The sequence below is a fragment of the Felis catus genome, chromosome C1 (genome assembly GCF_018350175.1).
Source record: "Felis catus isolate Fca126 chromosome C1, F.catus_Fca126_mat1.0, whole genome shotgun sequence".
Lineage (NCBI taxonomy): Eukaryota > Metazoa > Chordata > Mammalia > Carnivora > Felidae > Felis > Felis catus.
In genome coordinates, this window is record NC_058375.1 from 163453291 (window position 1) to 163480126 (window position 26836).

The window sequence follows — 26836 nt, forward strand, 5'->3', positions numbered from 1 at the left end:
TCCTGACCTGCCCTGGACTGAGGGGTTTCCCAGCATGTAGGAACTGTAGGGCTCAAGGAAACAGTCCCAGACAAACCAGGATCGTTGGCCACCCTAGCATCAGGTATTTTTTTTTTTTTAATATTTATTTATTCTTGAGAGAGAGAGACAGAGTGTGAGTGGGGGAGGGGCAGGGAGAGAGGGAGACCCAGAATCCGAAGCAGGCTCCAGGCTCTGAGCTGTCGGCACAGAACCCGACACGGGGCTTGAATCCATGAACCCGTGAGATCGTGACCCGAGTTGAAGTTGGACGCTTAACCAACCGAGTCACCCAGGCGCCCCTAATATGCCTTTTTATTTAAAAAAAATTTTTTTTTTTCAATTTTTTTTAATTTATTTTCGGGACAGAGAGAGACAGAGCATGAACGGGCGAGGGGCAGAGAGAGAGGGAGACACAGAATCGGAAACAGGCTCCAGGCTCTGAGCTGTCAGCACAGAGCCCGACGTGGGGCTCGAACTCCCGGACCGCGAGATCGTGACCTGAGCTGAAGTCGGACGCTTAACCGACTGTGCCGCCCAGGCGCCCCTAATATGCCTTTTTAAATGACAACCCTGGGAATCGGCATTGTCATCCCCATTTTGCAGGTAAGGAAGACTGAAGGTTAAAGAGGTTAAATGACTTTCCCAAGGATATGTAGTTTATAAATGTCAGAGCCAAGACTAAACCCCAGATTTGTTTGACTCTAAGCTCATGATCTCTCCACTACTTTCCAATGTGGAAGCGTGGGTGCTTTACAGCTGTTAAAATCTGCACAGGGAAAGATAACCCCGTGAAATGCTTAGCGTAAAAATTGATTTATTACAGGCTAGTTTCGTTGAGGTGTTGCTAATTGGCATGATTGACACATAGGAGAAGAAAAGCAGTTGCTTAAAATGCATAAATTATTTGGAAGTGATGATGAGCCAGGTAAAATTTAAATTACGCAGTCTCAATCCATTTAGTCCTCCCTGCCTGGAGTGGGCGGTGGGGTAGATGGGAGACAAACATGACATTTCTTTACGTGTCTAGAAAAAAATGAATCCAGTTAATTTTATTAAGCTGCATTTGAATCAAAGACAGTGCGCCGCAGTCAAATTAGTCTAGAGAAAAGTGAGGAGAAATATTAGTCCTTTGATAGCGGTCGGATTAGTAGTTTGACAAATTAGATAGCTTGATAAATGAGAGCTTGGCTTTCTTCCTTTCTCTAGTTCCAAGATCAATTTAATGAATTCATTTCTTCTCTTTCTTTAGGAAAAAGCTGTAATTACAGCTAAATACTGTTTTTAAAAATTAAATGCTTGAATTTTATTTTTCTGAGAAGGATAATAGCTTCAAGCGCTTAAGAGAAAAGCCTAAAAAGGCTGTTCAGTGAAAAGTCTCCCCTCCCGCCTCCAGCCACACCACACCGTTGTTTCCCTCGACACAAGCAATCACCATTATTCATCTCTTGTGTGTCTTTTCAGAGCTAATTGATTACATGTATGCAAATACTCCTCCTCCTTCCATAGAGATCGTAGCATCATAAGGACAGTGTTCTGTATTTGGATTTTCTTTTAAACACAATAACACATCTGAGAGATCTTTCTAAATCAGGAGATAAAAAGCTTCCTTATTCTGTTTTATGGCCACATAATATTCCACCCTACGAATGTACCGTACTTATTAAACTAGTTCCCTGCTAACAGTACAACCATCACTTAAACCACATTTAATTTATTGAATATGTTCACATGCTTTGAAATTATATATGCATATATATATATATATATATATATATATATAAGCATCTTCTACTCATTCGTGTCCTCTATCCACCCCAGTACCCCCACCCCACCATGCACACACCCAGATAACAATGTTATTAGTTTTATTTATTTTTAAAAGTTTACTTATTTTTGAGAGAAAGAGAGACAGAGTGCGAGCGGGGGAGGGACAGAGAGAGAGGGAGACACAGACTCCGAAGCAGGCTCCAGGCTCCGAGCTGTCAGCACGGAGCCGGGCAACGCGGGGCTCCAACCCATGAACTGCGCGATTGTAACCCGAGCTGAAGTTGGACACGAAACCGACTGAGCCACCCAGGCGTCCCTTAATGTTATTAACTACGGCTTTCACAGTTTCCTTATGCATATAGAAGTGAACACAAATGCATATCCTTAATTTTTTTCCTATTATACATAAAAGATAGCCTCCTATATATACTATCCTGTGTTTTGCTTTGTCCACTCCACGGAATACCTTGAAGAACTTTTCATACCAGTACATACTGAGTGCCCTCATTTTTTTGTTTTAACAATTGTAAAATCTTCTATTGTGTGGGTATACCACATTTTCTTCAACTGGTCCTCTAGTAATTAATGGTCATCAAGTACTATTTTGCCTGTTCAAATGTCCTGTGGCTCAACGTCCTCTGACTATTGCCTGACACAGATAATTTAAGTGCTTAACTGCTTCTCTCCTTAAGAATGTTTCTCATTAAGGGTTAAACAGTAGCACTGAATTTTTTGTTATTCTACACATGGCAGAAACCTCTTACCTTAAGCACCATAAATAGTCTCTCTGAATATTATTGAAATGCTGTTGCTACCACAATGAGGAATTACAGAAAATGCTGCGGCAATTATTACATTACTCTTCGCTATTGATTGAGCTGTTGCGGCTGATACTACGTGTGAGTGTGCTGAGAATGCCTGAGAATGCCTGGCAGGACCCGAGGAATTTGTTTTAAATCTTTCCTTTAGGTGTGGACAAAACACAGTGCGCAATGTGGAATTTGGAAGCCTCCAATGTTCATTCATTTCTAAAAGTTCCCCTGACCAGGATCCAAAGTGATAATTTTCAATGATTCTCTAATTAATGACTTCAAGAGCTGGAGTTTTAGATTACCAAAGAATACGGAATACCTACAAATCATGTTTTAGATTAATTTTAACGGAAACAATTTGCATTTCCCATACAACGCCTAAAATCCTTCGTGTGCAAGAGACCTTAGAAGCCTTTTATTTAAAAACCTAAACATAAATTATGGTAAAGTGGCTTTGGCGATAAGATGGTTTAAATGGAAACAATCCAGTTAGGGGGCAGAACAATCAATTAGTCTACTTGTCTAAAATGGAGGCATGTTTTGCAATAAAATAGGGCAGACTCTGGGCTGTTCCAGAGGCGATCTTTAATTCCATTGTATACATACAACAGTGGGAATAGCCTCCATCAGATATGGCTTGGCAGCATGAAGGAGAAGGAAACAGCATTGAAATGTAGCGGTAATTGTTTAGTTTTCACATCAGGATGGGTTTCTGGGGGGTGTAAATTTTGTCACTCAAGATGTAACTCATAGATTTAAAGTTTCAAAGAGTAAAGATTTAGGCTTCAGAGATAGTATGACATTTTAGCACCTGACAGGCAAGGTGGTGTAGCGGTTCACAGCGTGGGTGCTCACACTCACCCGGACCCGCGAAATGAATTCATGGCCAACATGGCTATGCATTCCAGCTCCAAAGTTTTGCTGGCTCCAGGGAGATTCCTAAGCCTCTGCTTCCCCTTCCGCCATGGGGGGTGGTTGTGACAAACTCCATGCCCGCGTATTTCAAGCCCTCAACCAGTGGCAGCTTTTCACCGCTTAGTCACTACCCCAGAGCACTTCTCCAAAGCTTTTGATTCTCGCCTCTGATTTGCCTCATTTTTAAGGCGCGTTCTGGTGCGACAATGGGGAGTCAGACGTCGTCTCGGGAAATGATCATGAAAACCCGAGTTCTGGGGGACCACCCCTCTGTCCCTCCCTACCTGTTTGGGAACGTCTGAGGGCTGATTTTGTTAGGGTTAGGCCAAGAGCCGAGCATGGGGAAGGCTTGGTAAAAACCCTCGGAAGGCCTCCCCATCTAACGAGTACTGTGCCAAGGCCCTGGGTCACTCACTGGGCCCTTTTGTCTTGCAGTCACAGGACTGCCATCGGAGTGTTACTTCGACAGGGTGGAGATCAGACTTTGGGGTAAAGAACATACACTCGATACTACCTGCTGAAACTCCTCTTCTATATCTGGTCATATATTTCTGAGCACCGAGAAGAAATGATGAGAAACTAATGATCAGTTTACAGCAACTTAAAAGGGTGCTTTTCATGTCGAATCCCTACATTCCAAAGTAGCTATATAGCTTTCTTATTTCTTATTTCTTTAAGGCAAGTAATAAAGAATGGGGAAAATAGGGTAATGAAATCAAAGCTATATTTGGACCAGTTTGTATATGTATTATGAAGAATTCATAAGCCATCGAAAGCATCTATGATACAGAAGAATCAAAACAGTATTTAAAGAGTATGCCCTTCAGAAAAGGTCAAAGAAAGCCAAGTCCATGGTTTTAGAAATGGTAACAATGTACAGATTCAGTGAGAAGTTTTAGGTCACAGCTGATTTTTAAAAACATCTGAAAGGCAAATAAAGTCTAAATAAGTATCTGAAATAAACAACACATAGATATACTTGGGTCTGAAATTTTTCTTGCGTTTATAATCCTTGATCTGCAGGAGAAGGGCTACATTTTCAGTCACTATTTATCCTAGGCAGATATTAAGCACTTAATGAGTAAGTGATGAATAAATGAATCAATTAGTGGACTGGAATAATACCAGTGTCTAAACACTTCTGACAAATTACAACATTTACAATATTTTTGATATGATAATAGCAAGATGCAGGTGTACCTCTTGAATGTCAAATGTCTCATGGTTGAGCGATAAATCCAAAAATAAGACAAAAGAATTCTTCAGTGTTTAAGGCAAAAACCATAAATGTCATCCATAAATTTGCTGCCTTTATAAAAATGCAGACTTTTGATTAAATATGTAACAAAAGATACGTCTCACGACCATATTACTCACAATTAGTTAATAATTTGCAGCAAGGGGCAATGAGTTAATGTGTCATTAGCAATATTTAAACACAATGAAACCGAAGCTAGAATCCTAGAGTAAGCTTATGGTTGAGGTCACGCAATTATAATCCTCCCCCTAATTTTTTGCCCTTTTCTTATTTGAGGAGCAAAAATAGAAACAAAAAAAAATACATATTCTTGAGGAGTGCAGTTAGTTCATTTGCTTTATTATCTGGGGATCTTATAAAGGAATATTTTATTCTGAGTGATTCTTGCAAGCTATCTGAAATTAAACATTTTCCCTGCACCTGTAAAAATGTGTAAATGATGAAACTGGCAGCATGATGATCGCTTTACAGAGAAGCATTTCCTTCATCATCTTCAAGGTCATTCAGATTTATGATCTAATCACCCGTGGCTCTTTAACAGGATGCATTTGAATCTGATTAAAGGGAAAAAAAACAAATAGCAGTATAGATTTATTAATAAAATGTGCCTGAGCGTTTTCACTTACGTACCTCTTTCAACATATCGTGAGTTAAAATTCACAGTAAAAGAAGGGAGTTTCTGGGGATTTAATCCTGAATGTTCCAGCTTCTGAGTTGCTTCGGGAGTTCCTGCCTGTGTGTCGGTGTGTGCGGATTGCAGAGGGCTATCTGTTTCCCCCCTCTTTCTCTTTGGGGTTTAATTACTTCACCTACATCCTAATTCAGGTAACTCATAAACCTTAGCCTTTGTTGTAGGTCCAACAGCTGTCTTATGTCAGTAGCAAGTAAAATGCTCACAAAGTACCGGAATGCTGCAAGACGGTTTATGGTGCTGCAATAAAAGGTAAATTGAATTTACAAAGATGCATTTGTCACTGATTAAAAACTTACAAAGTTAATTGGAAACACCGTGGAGGTGTTACCACACAACTCGAGGTGTAACGGGTGGTTCTAATTCAGCCTGGAGGAGAGTTGCGGGTCCCATAATGGTCTCCCGCAGTAAGATGCCTGGCGACGTGCTCCAATTTAAGTACCAAAGCAACACAGTAAAGCTCCCAAATATTTTTTACTATGAGGCGAGTGTAAATTTCCTCACAATTATCCTTGAAAATAAAGGAAGGGAAAAACCTTCGGTGTTACAAACACGAAATGTGCTCATCACATGGCTTTTCCCCCTAGAAAACACATTGAAGGTTTTTTTTTTTTTATTCTCTCCATCTGCAACTCTTATTTTTCTGGTATTTACATTGGCAGCACCACTGCATGAAGCATATCAGTTGGGAAGGGAAACATAAGACTGAAACAGCCAATAATCTGAAGTTAGCTGAACCCTCCCTCGGGACCTTGGCGAATTATCTCCACATAATTCACTTAACCTTTGCCATTTGGGGACTTGGGAAACTGAATGGATTTCTAAACTTGAGGCTTTTAATTGCTGGCTTTAGTGTCACTGGTCCAGCTCAGTTGGAGAGATGATGATTGAAAAACAGTTCTAGGAGGCTTTTCACCTCTGGTGCGCATCCTGGATATAATTAAGTTGGTGGCCTGGGGTGGCCTTTACATTTCTGCAGACAGGAGTGAACAGTTAAGCCCCAAGTGATGGGCCGTATGTGAACATGCTGTGTGTGCCTTGAGTTGCACACAGAAATTCTAGTTTTAGACTGGGTACATATTAAGAGATGAAAGGGGAAAAAGAACAGATCACTAAGTAATTGTCTTTGGTGAACTCATTTTAGTGCTAGTACCAAATTAGTATGGAATCACAGAATCTTTTGGAGTGTTACAGAGCATACGCTTAAATTCAGATCTCATGTGCTAAAGTTTACACTTCGGTACATGGCCCATATTATTTACCAATAGTGTTTTTAATGTGAGAGATGATACTGGCAATGGAATTTCCATATGTATTTAATTTGTTACCTCTGCTGGCTGGGCAAAGTTTTTAAGTCTGATGGGTTCCTTTTTTTTTTTTTTTTTTTTAAGTTGATTTATTTATTTTGAGAGAGGGAGGTAGAGAGGGAGAGCCAGCACGCATGAGTTGGGGAGGGGCGGAAAAAGAGGGAGAGAGAGAATCCCAAGCAGGCTATGCACTGTCAACGGAGAGCCCGATGAGGGGCTTGAACCCATGAACTGTGAGATCATAACCCGAGCTGAAACCAAGAGTCAGATGCTTAATTGACTGGGCCACCTAGACGCCCCTGATGGATTCCTTTAGTCAACACAGGGGACCATACAGTCACACAAATCTATTTCTTTGAAACTAGCTTTTATTGAGAGCTTACTGTATGGTAAGTGCTTTTTTTAATTTAACCCCACTTAATTCTCACAACAATGCTGTAAAATAGATGCTATCATTATCCCCATTGTACAGTTGAGGAAACTGAGGTTCTTCGATGTTAGGTAACTTGCCCAAGTAAGCATTGAAGCCAGAATTTCCATCTTGCAGTGTCCAATTATAGAGGAAGTGCTCTGCTAGATGCCTCATTCCCACGGAATCTGTAGGTCAAAGCCCTATTGTTAAAAGGCACCGGCACATATTTACTTGACCTTTGCTGGTTACCTAGGATTGGGGACTGACTGACATCAGCAATGAACTGAATAGTAAGAGCAAAAGTGAAGTTCATTTCTTTTTTTTTCTTTTTCTTTTTTATATTTATTTATTTATTTATTTATTTATTTATTTATTTATTAACATTTATTTATTTTTGAGAGAGAGAGACAGAGCATGAACCGGGGAGGGTCAGAGAGAGAGGGAGACACAGAATCGGAAGCAGGCTCCAGGCTCCGAGCCATCAGCCCAGAGCCCGACGCGGGGCTCGAACTCACGGACCGTGAGATCGTGACCTGAGCTGAAGTCGGACGCTTAACCGACTGAGCCACCCAGGCGCCCCGTGAAGTTCATTTCTAAGAGTTACTGCGCTGTAATGGAAGTGCACGAATTTGGTATTGGAACCCCAAACTTCCCTAACGGGCTTCCACTAACCTGGATAAGGCAACTTCTTGAAACTTCAACTACTTGATCCATAAAATGGGGACAATACACCTTATAGGGATTGTGGGGATTAAATGAGACAACATGGGGAAAAATACTAGGTAAATAGTAAAAATTCTTTTAAAATATGAATGACAATTTTTTCTTATCTTCCTAGAGTATCATTTTCAGGATTTTCCTTCCCCTCCCCCATGGGTTCCTGTTTCATTTTCAGGATTTTCACCAAAATCTCTTACCGTTGCACTCACACAAGCTGCTTGACAAACTTAAGTCCACTTGGATGGAGCAGTGAGGATCACAGAATACTAATCCTAGGGGGACTGATCTGTACTTGCAGTTATCTGTTTTGTTCAGAGTATTCTTTAGGTATTAGGAATAGGTAACTCTCGGGAAATCATCTTCCTGAAGGATTCGTATGCCTTGTCCAAGGAACCAATCATTTTGCAGCCACAGAGAAACTTGACGATAGAGGAAAATTTCAAGCTAAAAACTCTGAAAGTTTGCAGAATTTCGTTAGAATCTTGGAAAGATCAGAGATGCGTCATTATGCAAGGGATCGTAGAAGAGTGTTATTATCTCATTCTTTGGGGGTGTAAAAAGTGGCCCAGCCAGATGCAGCCAGGGAAGTGGCCCAGTCAGTCGGCAGACAGTTCCGTTTACCCTTTAATTCCTCCCACTATTGATTAAGTTCCTTCTTTTCTTTTCATCTTGTATCTGTGGCTTATTGAATTTTGTTAAGTCTTTGTTGATAAAACTGTCCTTTCACGGATGCTGCTTATTAAGTAGATATAGTGACAACACAAATCCATTATTCTAAGCTGTCAGCTAATCACTGTTATCGCCTCTTGGAACCCATGTCTAATCAGACACAAGGAGAATTGGAATGATTTTCATCCACAGATAAAAATGAAAGGAAATGAATTTTAACTCAACTTCTTTTTCTCACCAAGCTTCTGGCGAAAGAGTCAAAATGTTGTAAAATGGCCAAAAGTCAGAGTGAAATTCACAAACTTAATGATCAGTTCTCAACATCTCTGTGGTTGAGACCAACTACCCCATAAAGTCTCGATTGCTATTATCCCATTCTTTTTATAATAAGAAGATCAAGGTTATAAGAGACTTGTCTAAGATCGGTGGAAGCCAGTCCAAGAAGACCCTGGGATTTACGTAACAGATCCTTTCATGGAAGGGCCTCACAGGGATGTTTCTGCCGCATAATGACTCTCAATACAAACAAATTTGTGTTCTAGTCTTTGAGCCCAAGGAAGTAGCATCACCTTCTACAAAATCAAATTTATTTATATATGTGTATAAATACGTATCAAAAACAATTCTATATTTTAAAAGCATGTATCTCATCAAAAATACATAAACGTTAAAAAAATTAAAAGCATTTATCTCAACAAACCCTTTTTTTTTCTTTTTTTTTTTTTAACGTTTATTTATTTTTGGGACAGAGAGAGACAGAGCATGAACGGGGGAGGGGCAGAGAGAGAGGGAGACACAGAATCGGAAACAGGCTCCAGGCTCCGAGCCATCAGCCCAGAGCCCGACGCGGGGCTCGAACTCATGGACCGCGAGATCGTGACCTGGCTGAAGTCGGACGCTTAACTGACTGCGCCACCCCGGCGCCCCTCAACAAACCCTTCTTCTGAAAATATGATGAGGCAGGTAGAAAAATATAAAGTGAGTTGTGGTTTGAGAGAAAAGTTTGAACAACAAAAATACTGAAATAAACGAGAGGTAACTTTCCTTTGTTCCTGAGTATGGTAATTTCCTCTGACCTCAGAGAATAACCTCTAGTCTAAGGCTCAGATCTACAAGATTTCAAGATTTGAATGAAACATGAATGACTTCAGAATAACTTAGAAAAGATTTTTTTAAATGTTTACTTATTTTTTTTTTAATTTTTTAACGTTTTATTTATTTTTGAGACAGAGAGAGACAGAGCATGAACGGGGGAGGGTCACAGAGAGAGGGAGACACAGAATCTGAAACAGGCTCCAGGCTCTGAGCTGTCGGCACAGAGCCCGATGCGGGGCTCAAACCCATGGACCGCGAGATCATGACCTGAGCCGAAGTCAGACGCTTAACCGACCAAGCCACCCAGGCGCCCCTAAATGTTTACTTATTCTTGAGACAGAGACAGAGCGTGAACAGGGGAGGGGCAGAGAGAGAGGGAGACACAGAATCTGAAACAGGCTCCAGGCTCTGAGCTGTCAGCACAGAGCCCGACGCGGGGCTTGAACCCACGAACTGTGCGATCATGACCTGAGCTGAAGTCAGACGCTTAACCGACTGAGCTATCCAGGTGCCCCCAGAATAACTTTTAAATGGTCATATAACCTCTTTTGACTGAGGATTTCAAAATATTTATGAAGAAGCGAACCTGCATATTTTATTACTATTAGGAGGTATTTATTGGTAATAAGCACGTATTATCTAAATTATTCCATCTACAGGCAGAGTAGCTGAGCAGCCAAAAGATAATCAAGTCATATGTCTGAGGTAAGGGTCTTCCTTCTCACTGGGCTCTATGGTACCATATACTTCCTTTTCACATAGTTAACATTTTTATGTTAGGAAGGAATTGTTGAATTTAGAAATTAGAGTTTGGATACTAGTAAAGATGATTAGCTGTCTGACTTTGACACTCACATAACCTCTCTAGGCCTTAGCTTGCTCATCTTTTTTTTTTTTTTTTTTAAGTTTATGTATTTATTTTGAGAGAGAGAGACAGGATGAGTGGGGCAGAGAGAGAGAGAGAATCCCAAGCAGGCTCTGCAGTGTCACTGCAGAGCCCTATGTGGGGCTTGAACTTATGAACCGTGAGATCATGACCTGAGCCCAAACCAAGAGTTGGACATTTAACCGACTGAGCCACCCAGGCATCTCTACCTTGCTCATCTTTAAAACATATATTTGTAGGAGAGAGGATTGGGAAGGAAGGAAGATACACCAGTTCAAAATTTCCTTTTTTTTTTTTTTAAGTGTATTTATTTTTGAGAGAGAGACAGAGGGTGCGGAGAGATCGAGCAGGGGAGGGGCAGAGAGAGAGGGAGTGAGAATCCTAAGCAGGCTCCACACTGTCAGCACGGAGCCTGACCTGGGGCTTGAACTCCTTAACTGTGGGATCATGACCTAGGCTGAGGTCAAGAGTCAGATGCTTAACCGGCTAAGCCACCCAGCACCCACCCTCCACCGCCCCCCCCCCCCCCCCACCGGCCCAGCTCAACATTTCCGAACTCTGTCCCAAGAAACACTAGTGTGGTATGTTGGGGCCAGAAGCTTGTGAGCCAGTGGATGTCATGTTGGCATGTCTGAAATTGGCCATGGTGAGAATTTACACCACGGAAATGGATACATGCTGCAAATCAGGCCCGTCCCCTTCCCCAAAGTTGTTAAACATTTGCCAGCACACAACACAAGGTTTTACAAAGTTAAACAGTTCCTTTCTCTCTTCTCTGGCTTCTGTCCTTCCTTTCCTCCCTCCCTTCCTCCTTCTCACCCTCCCTCTCCCTCTCCCCTCCCTCCCTCCCTCCCTTCCTTCTCTTGCCCTGACAAGTAATGTGGTTCTTAAGGACACCGGCAAGACATATACAGCACTTCAGATTACAAAACTTTATAAAAATGCTCTTCAGACATACCTCTTCATCCTTAAATTCCATTCCTCACTGGGGCTGGATCAAATCTCTCCCCATTTCTCTTCTCTTTCTCTACTTTTCTTTTTTTTTTTTAATTTTTTTTTTAACATTTTTTAATTTATTTTTGAGACAGAGAGAGACAGAGCATGAACAGGGGAGGGGCAGAGAGAGAGGGAGACACAGAATCTGAAACAGGCTCCAGGCTCTGAGCTGTCAGCACAGAACCCGACGCGGGGCTCGAACCTACGGACCGTGAGATTACGACCTGAGCCGAAGTCAGACGCTTAACCGACCAAGCCATCCAGGCGCCACATTTCTCTACCTTTCTGAGATCTAGATTGTCATTTCTTTTTCAGTTAGCGTGCCATATATTTTTGCATAAAGTAATAAATATTTAGAGAATAAAATATGAAAGCCCCCCCACCCGCCTCCATACAAATAGTTTTTGTTGTCGTTGTTACTATGGGTCTGCCAAGGCTTTAATATGCTAACATGCACTGTGGGCCTCCAGAGGGGACTGTCCAAATTTTACTTGCACACAGAAACTGTTCCCTGAAACACCTATTAACATGTTACAGTACGTGGAGTTTTTTGAGACGGAAGTTTCAGAGACTATGAACTAACGGATTTCTAAGATGCCTCCGAGCTGCAAAGTTACATTAAGTACGTGATTCTCAAGACGGCTATTATTTCAGATGTAGGATGAGCCACATGATGCGTAGAGGTCCGAGGTTTGGGGAAAGTTTTTGAAATGAGGACAAATGGTTCTGTCCGCTTGCTTCCAGGATGGTAAAGAGTCACAGTGTTTTCAAGTGAAAAAATGTTCAGCTTTCTTTCATGTTCATCTGGAGATGGGATAGGTATAACAGTTTTTGTGAAATTTCAAGAAATGTTGTGCTGTTGCCCTAATCCAAAATGTCCTAGAGATGGAGTATGTGTAGTACCTTTAGAAGTAGAAAATCAATGATAATTCTCACAAAGAACTAAGTGTTTTGAAGACTAAACACTCGAGTCTTGGATATAGATATATCCAACACTTTGAGTGCTTGGATATAGATATAGTTTAAAGAAATTTGGGATCCGTGAATTCTACTTAAAATTTAGCTTTTATAACATTAAAAAAAAATTTTTAAGGTGGGGCGGGGGCGTCTGGGTGGCTCAGGTCATGTGATCTTGCGGTTTGTGGGTTTGAGCCCCGCGTGAGGTTCTGTGCTGACAGCTCAGAGCCTCGAGCCTGCTTCGGATTCTGTGTCTCCCTCTCTCTGCCTCTCCCCTGCTCGAGCTCGGTTTCTCTCTCTCAAAAATAAACCAACATTAAAAAAAATTTTTTTTTTTTTAATTTGGCTTTTACCTCTACGGATCCTGTTCACTAAATTATTTCTACAGTATGTTTGTGAGTTTGTGCCCACTGCTTCGACTAATGTTAAAGACCCTAAAGGTGTTACAAGACCCTAATTCCCTCTTAAGAAAAATTTATCCAATTAACCCTTTTGACTTAGTGTCAGAGATTTTTTGAAAGATAAATTATGGTTACTGAAAACAGTTCATTTGCCTGTGAAATATGGTATCGTTATGACGTATGAGCGCTTGGCCTTGCCTTGCTCGTATGAGGTTGGTGCTCCTAGAGTACTTGTTGGGTTGAACTAGTCTGTGGATCCTGACAATTGCTATTAAAATAAGGTGAGATGTTAAAAGACCAAAGTAAAGCAAAAGGCCAAGGGAGATGGCAACACGGATTAAAGGAATTATTGAACTCTTATTCCAGAACACAGAGATAAATCTTAAAGATTGCCTTCTTTAAACTCACCCTGTATCTTATTGAAGAGAGCCATAAAAACCTCCGTCTGGTCTCAGTGTGCTAAAACTGCTGCTGAAAGGGTGTGGGACCGAAGGGATCCAGGGGTGAGTCGTAAGTGACACATGCATGGACCTGTTCACAATTAACCTCTTTCTCCCTCTCAGAATTCACGAGAGGCCTGGCCCACAGGAAGCTGGAGTTAGCTTTCTTCTCCTTTCAGTTAGGAGAAAATGCCTTTTGCAGAAACACAATACTGCCTGCTCGTCATATCTGAGATCAGGTGGAGAATAAGTTAATGCCGCGTCGCCGTCCGCGGGTTAGTTAAGGGTTGGAAGAAGTTGGTATGGATCGAGGCTGAGAAAAGTTACTCTGGAGCATGTAAACGCTAACGTCAAAGCACAAGAACATAAAGATATCACAAACAACTCCTGTTGGAAGCAAAGATAAGCCAGGGTGATAATTTTTGAATAATCCCAAGGGACAGATTATAAAGTCTTGCTCACTTAGAGGGAGAATATCCAGGAAATGCCTGTGATACAACGTGGTACAGTAATGGAAGCCTTTTTATTTTTGCCTTCTCGTCCCCCAAAGAGACACTCTCAGCTCAGGAGAAAGGACTCTTCTCCCCTGAAAGTAGAACCGCTTTTAGCAAAAGAGAGAGTAAATGCTGGAAGGAGGGAAGGTCATGTTAGTAGTAGATCGCCACTAGTCTTTAAAAAATCCATGCGATTTTGTGAACTGTTGTATACCTAGCATCCAACACATTAGGCACACGATACCTATTTGCTGAGGAAGTAGTGCACTAATGAATACATGAATGATTTTTTTTTTTCAACGTAGGTGGATAGAGAGGTCAGTGAGCGAAGGTCAGGTCACCCAACACAAGTTGACAGCTTTAATTTTCTTTTTGGCAACGTTACTATTCTTTATAATACACGCATCGTTGCGTACACATAGCTAATCCTTGCGATCTTATTGTATTCTTCCCCTTTATGCCGAAACCCTTATTTCCACCAGTGATGGGAATTAACTCTAGCCCCGTAAGAATGTTGGAGAAATCTCTCTTCAAGGGATAGCCCTCATGGCAGAGCCAGGTTACTGTGGGGAGAAGCCCTCACCCCCAAGAGTCTGTAAGCACTTTCCCTGCCTCTCCAACCCCCCCCCCCCCCACTGACTGTCCAGTTCCCTTCTTTCATTTCTATAGGTCCCACCTCCTACTTGGAACCTTTGCTCTTGTGCCTGACAGCGTGAGAATGTGGTTCTCAAGCCCCTTTGCCCCACGCCATCCTCTTGACTGCACCTTCTACAGCAGGAGCACCAAGTCCCACACACAGCCTCACTCTCAGCCTCAGATCCTACAGTGTCAGCCGTGACTGAAAACCTAGCCCTTCCGTCCTTGGACGGAAGATCGGACTCGGTTCCCGGTTTCCTCCAGGGGATTTAACTAGCTCCTCTCTAAGGTCATGTTCAGATCTAACAGTCTATGAGTTTTGATTTTTATGGTTCTAGGATTCTACCACCTAAAGAAAGGAGTAACCATGAATATAAAAGGCCCGTTTCAAAAGTCTGGGCTCTGTTTCGTCGGCCAGGTGGATGGAGGGTGCAGAAGAGCTGTGGGGTACACCGGAAGAGGCTTCTGGGGCTGCAGCAGGTGCAGCATGCGTGTGTGGGTGACTCCACCCCGGGGCTCCTGCAGAAAGGATGCACACAAGTCCCCAGCTCTTCCTGGAGGTGCGGGGTGGTGGTGGGGGTTCAGGGCTTGTCTGTCCCCTGGTCCAGTCACTGAAAAGATTATCATGCTTCCACTACGTCCCCCAACCTGGTACGTATTTCAAAATTTAAATATCTCTCACTGAGAGACTCAACAACTTACACAAAGTCTAAAATAACCCTCCCCCTTTTCTTTTCTTTGTTTTTTTTTTTTTTTTTTAAGTTTCCTTGATTGTAAATTTCCGGACCGGTTCAAAGCTCAAGCTGAAATCTTTCCACTTATAAGGTAAGCACACATTTGGGCCTTCTTGTTTGAAAATCTCATGCTGAGGGTCGAACTGGGGACTGAAGATCTGGCCCCTTGTCTTTGCCAGATGCCAACGCCATGGTTCTATCAACCACGTGTGGAGAACTAGGGGACAGGAAGACCACCTAGGTGCTCCCTACACGCACAGATTAACCCCACTGATGTCTTCAACCCTTTCCATTCCCAGAATTCGAGGGCACACTCATCTGTGCACCAATCACCTCCAGGCCAGCGATTCAGGAAAGCCCTGTTCAGGTCCACCCTGCCTGACCCCAATACTCCATTTCCTCCCCGATGCTCTATCCAACAATTTCTCCTCCAACTTCCACAACATTCTCTCGGCTATGTAACCCATAACCGTGGAGGTAATCTTTTACTCCTCTCCTTTTTTTTCATTTTTTAACATTTATCCATTTCTTGAGAGGGAGACAGACCGCGAGCGGGGGAGGGGCAGAGAGAGAGAGGGAGACACAGAGTCGGAAGCAAGGCTCCAGGCTCCAAGCCGGCAGCACAGAGCCCGCCGCGGGGCTGGAACTCGCAAACCGTGAGATCATGACCTGAGCCGAAGTCAGTTGCTTAACCGACTGAGCCACCCAGGCGCCCCTCCTTTCCTTCCTTTTATCCAGTCAGTCACAGACTGCTGTCTTTGCTAGCTCTTTAATTCATCTGTTCGCTTCACGGCAGTTATTGTGTCCCTCCTCTAGAGCACCAGGCACTGTAGCAGGAACCGGGCGTAATGACTGGCTCTGTTTTTCATGCAGCCTGCAGACAAGACAAGCAGGTTTGAAAGAACTCTTGCACCTTGCCCCCTCCACTCTATTCCCTTGGTTCCCGTTCCCATCTACGTGGAGTTGGTCTGTGCTATATTAATGCTGATCTTTTAATCCAGTTTACATGTGGGGCTATCCGATCCGTCTTGTAAAACACAGAGAGGACCATGCCATCTCTTTGCTCAACACGCTTTCAGCGGCTCCCAGTTCCCCGTTGCAACACCGCCTGTTGTAGAAAGAACACTGAACCGTGCGTCTGCAGGCTGAGCCCCGGAAGAGCAGCACGCTCCCACGGAAGCCAAGTAGGCTCCTAATCCTGGCTCTGCCCCAAGCTCACCGCGTCTGCCTCGGGATCATTTTCTGGACCTTTGTTTCCTTATCAGTAACAGGGCGAAGGGGGCGGGTAGCGGGCGTGGTGAATTCTAAACACGCATTCAGCTCGTATTTTCTGTTTAGCATCAATGTTCGATTTTCAGAGCCCCTCCCTCCTGCAGACCCAGGGGCCTTGGAACTTCGGCAGGTCTCCTAGCAGGCGTGAGGTTGCTAAAGAAATTTAGGAAGTTCCCTCGGGACTTCTGCTTTTTCGGATGGAGTTGGAGGAGCTCCTTTGTTTTACCCGCAGAAGGAGATGGTTTCGTGATTCTCCGCTGCCTTCTTCTGGGTGTGAAAATAGTTACCCGCGCAGATGTTAGCTACTGCACACGCAAGGCTCTTCCCAAAGTCAGCCCGGGTCCAGGGGTGTCGGGAAGGCAGCACTAGGAAAAATGAGGCTGGCTCTGTCGTTTCATTAACCAGAAAGCTTACGGGTTAAAACTTCAAATGTGACGTTTTAACAGAAGCACATCTTCCGGTGCTAAGGGAATAGGGGAGCCGGCTGGGAAACAATCACTCTCCCGGGTGGGGCTGTGGCCATGGACTTTCTCAGGGCCTTTTCTGCAGCGCCCAGCCCGGGAAGACTAAGAATGGCTCTTCCTGTTCCTAAGAGGTTTCAGCCTTACTCCGCCAAGGCCCCCTTGCTATTATTGCTCGACATTCAGGTGACAGCATGGTAAACATCAGTGCTCCAAAGGCACCACGTTTAAGAGTAGCCATTTCTACACATGAAGCAAATATGGTTGTGAATATATTTGGATTTATATTAGAACAAAATCATATGTTCCCAGAACAGACATAGGCAAGCTCGTTGATTCCCCGCTCCCCCCCCCAACCCCCCTCACTTCTTTGAAGGTTCGGTGACAAATTTGTTGTTGAGTTATGGTCATCACAGCTACATGAGGAAGAGCAAGGGAAAATGATAGCCCGTCATATATTACCATGATGTTCCCGTGTTATTCAGGGTGATTATACGGATTCTAGAGGTATATCATATTGACTACCGGCTTGAGTCTTACCCACCGCTCTGCCCCCTCTGTGACCTCCACAGCTACCCAGTCTTGTCTGCTGGCTTCGTGGGGACATTGTGCACGCAGCGAAGGGTTATGGTGGGGAGATAATGAGAACGAGCTTCCGATCTTATTATTACGTTTGCAATCATGTACTTGAATTTCACTTAGACAATAGCGATTTGTGGCTTTGGCTAGAGAGAAAATAGTAGATGTTAGGTGCCTGTTATGTGACGTACATCGTTGGTTTTTTGGTGTGATTTCCATATAACGTTATGCCTTAGAAAACCATGCCCAAATTACTTAGAAAATAATTATTAACTTCTTAACGGAATATACATAGCTAGATAATATTTGTGGCTATTGTATAAATGTGAATAAAAGAGTTTTTTCAGGAATTTATTTTCCCTGCATTTTTCATTAATCTGGTTTTAAAAGACAGAACTTAGACTATCCTTGAAAACGATTTTAATCTAGATATGCCTGCCCTACCCTTAGCTACTTTTCTCCCCAAATAGGTTATTATTGCTCTTTTTGAAGTTGATATTTATAAATCTCTTGGAATAGTACCTGGTGCATGGTGGGAAGTAGAATAAACAAATACCTGTAAAAATAATTAAAAACAAAAACCTCAGCATTGGGGGGGGGGGAAATTCCAATAATTTTGGCATTATCAGTAACTCATGTGTGAAAATATAGTAATTTTAGGACTTACTTTACAAAATACTTGGAACCAGATAAAAGTCAATATTCATGTTTAAAAATACATTAAAATTTCTTTTACACAGCTATTGATGCTTGCTGTAGAAAATATATACAAATACAGATAAAAATTCCACTACCCAGAAACAATCATCGTTCTGTTTTGCACTTTTTTTTCCAGAATAGTTTCCCTTTCTGTCTATATACTGTACATATAGAAGTATTTAAAAATATAAAATGTGCCTAAGTTACAAGACATTAATATGTATACATGTTTTAAATATATTTTGAGCGGGTTCTGTTTTTTCATTCATTCAAGGGTTTAATGTATCCCTGCTATGAAGCCCTTTCAATTGTTGCTGTGTTGATGATCATGTGGCAGGCCCTGAGCTCTATGCTCTTAATGTATTATTCTGTCTGGTCCTTGTGACCATCAAGAGGTAGCTACTTTTCCATCCACATTACAGAGCCCATTGATCTGAAGATCAGCCCAAGGAATTTAGCAAGGCCACACGGCTGGTGTCAGACCCGGAATTCCAATCCACCATGCTCTGAATCACTAGACTTCTATGTTAGAGATCTCCATGGAGTAAGACAATAAATGATGTTTACAATATCAAGATCAACATGTTCATAAAAAGCTATACAAATCCGTTATCATGAGTCACAACCTATCTTCCGCACTTTGGTCCTACTCTTGGTTCGACTAGCCGACTGAGATTTCCACAGCACGAACGTTGAAAGATCTGGGTTTACCTCGTTCCCATTCTAATCAATTGTGTGTGGCGCTAGTACAAGTTGTCATTCTTCCATTGGTTTCTTTTTTATTGTCTGTAACAAGAGAGGACTGAGCCATGTTATTGACTCACCCAACATTTATTGAATGTGTTTGAAAAGGCAAGTGAGGCACCCGGCTAAGAAAAGAATGAAGACATCCTCTTCTCAAGGAGCAACCCTAGTGATAGAACAAAGGCTTCCTGGCTTCAGCAAGCTGGATGCTTGGACAGAGGTGCCAGTGAGCACAGGGTTGGTGGAAAAAGAAGAGATAGCTCCTCCAGCCCTCCCAACTCTAAAACCCATGACTCTACAATGACTGGCCTTTACTCAGACTGCTCTTCTCCAACCTTTTAAGTGTCACTCACCTCAAGGTGAAAAATAGGTCTTTGCTGAAGCTTTCAAAATAAAGTCACGTGACTAGTAGCTTAGCCCCTTAAACACTTGATCCGAGAAAATTGCCATGACAGTGTAATGGCGGCCGTTTGGCTTCTCCTTTTGGGGCAGGAGAAAAACTTGGAATGGGTTTCGGAGTTAGCTTGTTACAGATTCAAGAAGTGACTTGGACTTTGCCAAGTTAAGACATCTGTCATTCGTGCTCATTGCATTGAAAAACAAAGGCAAAGTATGTAAAGATGGAATTTACTCGGTACAAAAATGGGTATTTGTGGTTTTTCTTTGTAAGTAATGCTGGAAAGTCTTTAGATAAATTGTTGCAGATAAAAGCCTTACACATCATGTTTCTTAGTAAAATATAAAGGGAGAAAGTTCAACCCTTATTTTGTTAAAGTAAATTAAAAGGGAGGTTTCTACAGAAATTTCTCTAACCTATTTATTTATGTGCTGTCTTGTCCTACAAAGATATCATCTACAACCTTGCTTTTTGGTTAAATAGATTTGTAAATACTTCTTATTGGTGCAGGAAATATAAATTTACACATTGGATTATTAAATATTACTGCCAAAGTATTCATAACCTATCGATTTTAGGACACTTTACATCCTATGAGTTTCCAAGTATAGGCTTCAATACTTTGACAAATAAGGTAGCCGAATTCTCATTTATTTGACACAGAATTACTGCTGGAAAAAGTAGTATGAATTAATCCATAGCTATATCATTTTCAATGGTGAAAAGCTGAAGGCTTTTCCTCTAAGATCAGGAAAAAGACAAAGATATCTATCCACTATCATCACTTTTATTCAATATAGTACCGGAAGTCCTAGCCATAGCAATATAATCAGGTAAGAAAAGGCATCCAAATTGGTGAGGAAGAAGTAAATTTGTCACTATTTGCAGATGACATGATACTATACATAGAAATCCCTAAAGACTTCACCAAAAATATATTAGAATAAATGAATTCAGTAAAGTTTCAAGACACAAAATTAATATACAGACATCTGCTGAGCTTGTACACACTAATAACAAACTAGCAAAAAAAAAGTAATTAAGGAAATAGTCCTCTTTACAACTGTATCAAAAAGAATAAAATCCCTAGGAATAAATTTAACTTAGGAGTTGAAAGACATATACTCTGAAAACTATAAAACATTGATAAAAATAATTGAAGATGACACACACAGAAAAGGAAAAATATACCATGCTTACTGATTGGAAAAATTAATATTGTTAAAATGCCCACACTACCCAAAGCAATCTATAGATTCAATGCAATCCCTATTGAAACCAATCGTATTTCTCACAGAACTAAAATAATGCTTACATTTGTATGGAACGACCAAAGACCCTGAACAGCCAAAGCAATCTTGAGAAAAAAGAACAAAGCTGGAGGTATCACAACGCCAGATTTCAAACTATACTACAAAGCTATGGTTATCAAAACAGTATGGTATGGACACAAAAATAGACACATAAATCAATGGAACAGAATAGAGAGCCCAGAAGCAAGCCCATGCTTATACTGTCAGTTAATCAGTTAATTCATGACAAAGGAGGGAAAAATATACAACGGGGAAAACATAATCTCTTCAATAAATTGTATTGGGAAAACCAGACAGCTACATGCAAAAGAATGTGACTGGACCACTTTCATATGCTATGCACAAAAACAAACTCAAAATGAATTAAAGACCTAAATGTGATACCTGAAACCATAAAACTCCAAAAAGAAGACATAGGCAGTAATGGGGTAAACATCAACCTTAGGAACATCTTTTTTGGATCTATTTCCCAGGGAAGGGAAATAAGAGCAAAAATAAACAATGGGACTACCTCAAACTAAAAAGACTCTTTGCACAGTGAAGAAAGCCATCAATCAAACAAAAAGGCATCCTGCTAAATGGGAGAAGATATTTGCAAATATTTCTGAAAAAGGGTTAATATCCAAAATATGTAAGAACTCATACAACTTAGCACCAAAAAACAATCTGATTTAAAAATGGGCAGAGGAGGGGCGCCTGGGTGGCGCAGTCAGTTAAGCGTCCGACTTCAGCCAGGTCACGATCTCGCCGTCCGTGAGTTCGAGCCCCGCGTCAGGCTCTGGGCTGATGGCTCGGAGCCTGGAGCCTGTTTCCGATTCTGTGTCTCCCTCTCTCTCTGCCCCTCCCCCGTTCATGCTCTGTCTCTCTCTGTCCCAAAAATAAATAAACGTCGAAAAAAAAAATAAAAATGGGCAGAGGATCTGAATAGACATTTTTCCAGAGGACATAGAGATAGCCAACAGATGCACGAAAAGATGCTCCACATCACCGATCATCAGGGAAATGCAAATCAAAACCACATATTACTTCACATGGGTCAGAAGGGCTAACATAAAAAAAAAAAGACAAGAAGTCACAAGTGTTGGGGAGGATGTGGAGAATAGGGAACACTTGTACACTGTTGGTAGGAATATAAACTGGTGCGACCACTCTGGAAAACAGTACGGAGGTTCTTCAAAAAATTAAACAACAGAAATACCATATGATCCAGGAATTCTCCTTCTGGGAATTACCTGAAGGAAACAAAAACACTAATTTGAAAAGACATATGCACCTCTGCGTTAATCGCAGCGTTATTGTTAGAAGGTGAAGGAGGGTCAGTAACGTCTCCTCCAGACTAGGAAGGCACTTTAGACTGAAAAAGGAAGCAAGCCACTCCATACCGTTTACAGAGATTTGTTCAGGATAACTTACTGACAGTAGACAATGATCCAGGTCCGCGGAGACCCTTCTCGGCAGCTCTTCTCTGGGCCTTTCTTCACCCTGTCCGTACCTTAATTGTCAGGTTTTATGGAGCGAAGCGCACGGGTGGTGAGGTCACAAGGTAGTTATCTAAGGTGGTACCATCTGTGAGCCCAAAGAGCTCTACTAGTTATCTAAAGTAAACCCTTCTGTGGGCCAGTCATCTCCACTACTTATCTAAACTGGTGCCTTCTGTGTACCACTTTAGGGACGATCAGAACAAGCCCTCCACATTCTCACCAGGACATGTATTCACCTCCATGGGGCCTGAAATTCACAGCCCTGAGGGAAGTCCTTGCTGGGGTGTGAACAAGATGAAGGGCCAAAGACGGAATCAGTGCAGTCAGCCCTCCTACGAGTATTTACAAAAACCACCATATGGAAGGAACCTAAGTGTTCAGCGCTAGGTGAACGGGTAAAGAAGATGTGGTATATTTACCCAATGGCCACGCAGGTCCCATCTCAGCAATTAAACGTGACTCTGAACTGTAAAGTTCTTCAAGAAGCTTTCGGCACAATATCTTTCTGGTTCTAGCTTGAAGAATATTCACACTACTTGTGATTATGTAGAGAGGACAAATGTTAACGTGTTATTCTTTGAGTGCCTCTTCCTCGGGTGCTGCGTGTAGCTTAGGTTCTGATTTATAGATGGAGAGGAACGTGGGTCACAGAAAGCACCAGAATAATAGTGTATAGAGACATAAGAGAAGCCACTCATCTCCTATTTTGGATAAAAGTGCTATTTGCCAAAACCATCGATGTCCTAGGTGTTTTTATTTTATTTAGTTTTTATTTGAGAGAGAGAGAGACAGAGAGAGAGAAAATCCTAAGTAGGCTCCATGATCAGCACGGATCCTGACACGGGGTTGGATCCCACCCTGGGATCACGAACTGAGCCAAAAACAAGCATCGAATGCTCAGTCGATTGAGCCACTCAGGTGCCCCTCCTCCAAGTATTTTTAAAGACTAACTAACCGGGGCGCCTGGGTGGCGCAATCGGTTAAGCGTCCGACTTCAGCCAGGTCACGATCTCGCGGTCCGGGAGTTCGAGCCCCGCGTCAGGCTCTGGGCTGATGGCTCAGAGCCTGGAGCCTGTTTCCGATTCTGTGTCTCCCTCTCTCTCTGCCCCTTCCCCGTTCATGCTCTGTCTCTCTCTGTCCCAAAAATAAATAAACGTTGAAAAAAAAAAAAAAGACTAACCCCTTTCAGTCTTAGGTCTCTGGTTTGGGGATTTAGGCAAAAAAAGATGGTAACCCCTCAGGCTGTCTATCACTCTTAGCTTTCTGATTTTATGGCTGAGTTTGCCTCTTAATTTTTCACAGCTGGGGCATCTTTGCTCAGGGGAGACTTTCCTGGCTCACGCAAGTCAGAATGCTGTTGTTTCTGAACAATTAAAACACAATCCACATTTCCTCTAATTGATAAATCTCAATGATTATAATGAGAGACTTGCCAATATTTGAAAACCAGAATGGCTCTGGGCTGCTGGGCACCAGGAAGCCAATCAGAGATGGGTGGATGGATCACCTGACATGGGGCCTAGCAATAAAAGAACTACAGGGGGGTGAGAGAGGTGGAGATCGAGGTGAAAGCACTTTTATTACTTGGCGATCCATCATTTTAAGGAAGAGAGAGCCCCAAAGAACAATGGAACTCTGCAGATACAGTGAATTTGGCTGAAGAAACAAATGTTATTCTACAATGGGGTTGTCAGTTGACAACATCTATTTATTGAACACAGTTACAGCACTGTACTAGGCATTACGCCAAGGCTTAAATTACAGACGCTCTCAGATTCACACCCCCTCCTTCCTATAACTTGGAGAGAAGGGGAACCGGGAGGGGACGTCTGTTTCCTACCTTTCCTTGAAGTTCATGCTGTAGCTAATTACATATTCCGCGGAAATGATTTTATGCCACGACAGCCTTTCTTCACACCAACATCCTGTTAAGGAAAGAGGACTCTTTCCTGAATAGCACATGAATACAGTTTCGCAAATTGCAGTTATCATTTGCCCAGGATGAGATGGGGATAAAATAGCATTGCTTATGCTAAGATAAGTGTCTGTTTTTTGAAGTTTCTTTAGGTCCCTTTAAATTTTTTTTTTCCAACGTTTATTTATTTTTGGGACAGAGAGAGACAGAGCATGAACGGGGGAGGGGCAGAGAGAGAGGGAGACACAGAGTCGGAAACAGGCTCCAGGCTCCGAGCCATCAGCCCAGAGCCCGACGCGGGGCTCGAACTCCCGGACCGCGAGATCGTGACCTGGCTGAAGTCGGACGCTTAACCGACTGCGCCAACCAGGCGCCCCATCTTTAGGTCCCTTTAAATACAGGGCACTCCCTGCCCCAGCCCCGAAGCCTCCCTGCCCCAAACCTTATTTGGAATAGTCACTCCCCTCGGCCCCCTGACTTGGTTTTTCCTCATCCATAGGAGCACAGAGCCACTGTCAAAAAAAAAAAAAAAAAAAAAAAAAAAAAAAAAAAAAAGGGAAACCGGTGAGGCTAATAAAGAATCTTGAGCAGGTGCTTTAACCTGTGGTGGGGAATCTTAACTACTTACCACACTCCACCCATTCAATTAATTCTTTTGGCATAACTAGGAGGTACAAGGCAGCTCCCCTGAGCACTAAGCCTTTTGCTTGCTTTCACAAAGTGTTAGCCCAAAGAAATCAGCATGTGACTCAGGGCTAAGATGCTTTGATGCTGGTGCGGAAGAGAAGGCAAACGGTACCAGGACGGGAAGACCGTGTGAGAGAGGGTGCCGGAGTTCCACTCACATCCGCCCTTTGGCTCTGTACTTGCTGGTTATAGCTCCCACCTCTCTGGGCACTTTGGATCCCAACAGCTTCCTCCCGCGTTGGGAGGTGTCTACAGTCGGTCTTGTTATATTGTCATGGACTGAACTGCATTGCTCTGCCCATTCGTACATTGAGCCCCTAATCCTCTGCCTCAGAATATGACTGCATTCGAAGATAGTGTCTTTAAAGTGGTGATTCAGTTCACACGAGTCCTTTAAGATGAGCCCTAATCCAATCGGACAGGTGTCCTCATAAGAGAAAATCGCGGGGCGCCCGGGTGGCTCAGTAGGGTAAGGCGGCCGACTTCCGCTCAGGTCATGATCTTGCGGTTCGTGGGTTCGAGCCCCGCCGTCGGGCTCTGTGCTGACCGCTCAGAGCCTGGAGCCTGTCTCGGATTCTGTGTCTCCCTCTCTCTCTGCCCCTCCCCTGTTCATGCTCTCTCTCTGTCTCAAAATAAATAAACGTTAAAAAAAAAAAAAAAAAAAAGAAGAGAAAATCACACAAAGACGCACCAGGGATGCTAGTGCACAGAGGAAAGGTCATGTGGGGACGCAACACAAAAGTGGCCGTCTGTAAGCCAAGCAAAGAGGCCTCTGGAGAAACCAATCCCGCTGACACGTTGATGGTTGACTTCCAGGCTCCAGAACTGTAAGAAAATAAATTCCTGTTGCTTAAGCCACCTACGCTGTGGCATTTTGTGGTAGCTTTAGCAAACTGACACCTACATGATGGAGCCCTGGACCAAAAAAGACTCATTTCTCTGAAGGGTGTATTGAATCCAACCAGTTACATAGGGCTCCTGCTATCTGAGCGCTCCCCAAGAGCGAGATACTGTGCCAAGCACTCGCTCTGCGTTTTCTCGTTTAACTCTTCGGCCAAATCCTCTGAAACCCTTTGCAAGTCGGACCTCTCTAAGAAACTCAGTATGGCAAGAAGATCTTTTAAAGAAAAGTTAAAAATAACTTATTTATCTTCTAATCTGTTACATTCTGTGACATTTCAAGACAGTTCCAGTCTAAGGACTGCTAACAATTTCGTTCACCAAAATTATCATACCAAACAACATCTTTTAAGAGTGGCTTCTAGACGGGAACAGGTTTTTCGATGTCCTCTTTGGGGGAAAACCAGAGTAGAAAACATACCTGCGAATACGAATTAATTGCTCGAAATTACCTGGCAAGGGAAAAATGTCAAGTTGATAAAACAAACATTATTGACCCAGGAGTTTACAACTATATACTAATTTAGTACCTGGCTTATTTCTTTTTTTTTTTTTTCTTTTAAATTTTTTTTTCAACGTTTATTTTTGGGACAGAGAGAGGCAGAGCATGAACGGGGGAGGGGCAGAGAGAGAGGGAGACACAGAATCGGAAACAGGCTCCAGGCTCCGAGCCATCAGCCCAGAGCCTGACGCGGGGCTCGAACTCACGGACCGCGAGATCGTGACCTGGCTGAAGTCGGACGCTCAACCGACTGCGCCACCCAGGCGCCCCAGTACCTGGCTTATTTCTTAAAGATCTGGGGCATTTCTTGTTCATTTCACCTAGGATCTGTATATACATCTCTTATTGTATGTACATACATATCCAAGCAGAAAAGATGTGTGCACCCTCTCAGTCCTTGCTATCTAATTAAAAACTTTTTATGCATGGCAATTTTACCATTTTCTATTATTATCAGAGCTCATTTCTCATGGAAAAAAAAATTAGCGTCAGTTTAAAAGAATATTTCTTTAATCACCAGTTCTGATTGTCTGTAGTACCATTTTGTAGATAGTTTTTAGCTGACTAACAAATCTTTTATTTTATTGGCTGTCTCATTTTGCTCTCTTTCATATTTCACATTTATGGTCCATTCAGACATTCTCCTGTTTTGTTAAGTAGGAATCTGTGTGGTCT

At 42.5% G+C, this 26836-nt stretch overlaps 1 long non-coding RNA gene across 1 annotated transcript; it reads right to left on the minus strand.

The window, feature by feature from the left end:
• Positions 1–4883: 4883 nt before the first annotated feature.
• LOC123379178 lies at positions 4884–23050 on the minus strand. Its single transcript, XR_006583323.1, has 3 exons — positions 22090–23050; positions 8101–8356; positions 4884–5327 (listed from the first exon to the last, which is right to left on the minus strand). It is a non-coding gene; the product is annotated as an uncharacterized LOC123379178 (long non-coding RNA).
• Positions 23051–26836: the final 3786 nt, after the last annotated feature.